General features: G+C 44.2%; 1 pseudogene; it reads left to right on the forward strand.

Moving 5' to 3' along the window:
* The first annotated feature begins 346 nt into the window (after window positions 1–346).
* Window positions 347–1,395, forward strand: LOC103277110 (annotated as a pseudogene).
* The last annotated feature ends 940 nt before the right edge of the window (window positions 1,396–2,335 follow it).

The following is a 2,335-nucleotide window of genomic DNA, read 5'->3' on the forward strand; positions in this document are numbered from 1 at the left end:
GCCTCTTTGTGTGTATTGGCTGTTTGGGGTTTTTTTTTTCCTTCCGTCCGGTGGGCGGGGCAGAAGAGTTAGTCAAGATGTGACTTTGAAACCCTCAGAATCTCAGTTCTAAGCAAAGAATTTTGTAATTGGTTCTACTAAAGAGGGCTATTATGAAGTGACTGTGGGGAAGATGGGGAGGAGGGTTTTCATATTCTACCATAATTCTCTTGTGCCCCTAGCCTAGTACTTTAGAATTTCCTGCAGAAATCTACCTTGAATTGGGTTTTATAAATTGCTTTTTTAAGTCCCAAAAACATTTTTTTAAAATTTGGATAATGCCTGCTGAACTTGGAACTGAATATCCATTCCCTTGCCTCTATTGCAGATATACACTTAGATAACTACACGAGGAAATGGGCTCAGGGGACTATGACTCCATAAAAGAACACTGTTTCCGGAATGAAAATGTTGATTTCAACCGGATATTTCTGCCCACCATCTACGCTATCACCTTCTTGACTGGCATAGTGGGCAACGGATTGGTCATCCTGGTCATGGGTTTCCAGACGAAACTGAGAAGCATGATGGACAAGTACAGGCTGCACCTGTCTGTGGCCGACCTCCTCTTTGTCATCATGCTTCCCTTCTGGGCGGTTGACGCTGTGGCTAACTGGTACTTTGGGAAATTCCTGTGCAAGATGGTCTATGTCATTTACACAGTCAACCTCTACAGCAGTGTCCTCATCCTGGTCTTCATCATTCTGGACAGCTACCTGGCCATCGTCCACGCCACCAATAGTCAGAAACCAAGGAAGCTGTTGGCTGAAAAGGTGGTCTATGTTGGTGTCTGGATCCCCACTCTCCTGCTGACTATTCCCGATTTCATCTCTGCCAATGTCAGTGAGGCAGAAGGCAGATACACCTGTGACCGCTTCTATCCCAGTGACTTGTGGGTGGTTGTGTTCCAGTTTCAGCACATCATGGTTGGCCTTATCTTACCTCTCCTGCTATTGCATTATTATCTCCAAGCTGTCGCACTCCAAGAGCCACCAGAAGTGCAAGGCCCTCAAGACCACAGTCATCCTCATCCTGGCTTTCTTTGCCTGCTGGCTGCCTTACTACATTGGGATCACCACTGACTCCTTCATCCTCCTGGAAATCATCAAGCAAGGATGTGAGTTTGAGAACACTGTGCACAAGTGGATTTCCATCACCAAGGCCCTAGCTTTTTTCCACTGTTGCCTGATTCCCATCCTCTAAGCTTTCCTTGGAGCCAAATTTAAAACCTCTGCCCAGCACGCACTCACCTCTGTGAGCAGAGGGTCCAGCCTCAAGATCCTCTCCAAAGGAAAGCAAGGTGGACGTTCATCTGTTTCAACTGAGTCTGAGTCTTCAAGTTTCCACTCCAGCTAACAATGATGTAAAAGACATTTTTTTTTATGCCATAAAGAACTTTTTTTAACCAGGCTCGGTGGCTCAGCCTGTAATCCCATGCCTTTGGGAGGCTGAGGTGAGTAGATTGCCTGAGCCCGCGGGTTCAGGACCTGCCTGGGCAGCAAGACCTCATCTCTACAATAAATCAAAAAATCAGCCGGGTGTGGTAGCGCATGTCTGTAATTCTGGCTACTCAGAAGGCTGAGGCGGAAGGATCACCGGAGCCCAGCAGGTCGAGGCTACGGTGGCCGGGAGCGGCCACTGCACTCCAGTCTGGGCGACAGAGTGAGACTCCAACTCAAAAAAAAAAAAAAAGAATTTTTTTTTAAGTTACACATTTTTCAGATGTAAAAGACTGACAGTACTGTACAGCTTTTATTGATTGTTGGATTTTGTCTTCTGCTTCTTTAGTTTTTGTGAGGTTTAATTGACTTATTTATATAAATATTTGTGTTTCATATTGATGTGTATCTAGGCAGGACCTGTGGCCAAGATATTAGATGCTGTATGTCTGGTTGTAGGACTGTAGAAAAGGGAACTGAACATTTCAGAGTATGTAGTGAATCACGTAAAGCTAGAAATGATCCTCAGCTGTTTGTGTATAATCTGTCCATTCCCGAGGACTATCTCCCCACCCCACCCCCATTCTTAAATGGTTTGATTACACTTTGTGATTTTGCTGTAGAAGATTTTGCACATAATCAGAGCCTAAAGTGACATAGAAATGCTGATTTTCAGTTTTCAGGAGTGGGTTGATTTAAGCATCTACAATGTACAGTCTGATATAAGTTGCTAATAAAAACACATAATAAACTTAGTGTCATGTTCTGATTTCTGCTGACATTCTTTTGACTGGCAGAAGACAAAAATAATAGCCATGTTTATGGCATGCAAGGTACTGTCCTAGGTATTTTCATGG

The sequence above is a fragment of the Carlito syrichta genome, unplaced genomic scaffold (assembly GCF_000164805.1).
Source record: "Carlito syrichta isolate Samal-C Ts95f unplaced genomic scaffold, Tarsius_syrichta-2.0.1 Scaffold117622, whole genome shotgun sequence".
In the NCBI taxonomy this organism is placed as follows: Eukaryota; Metazoa; Chordata; class Mammalia; order Primates; family Tarsiidae; genus Carlito; species Carlito syrichta.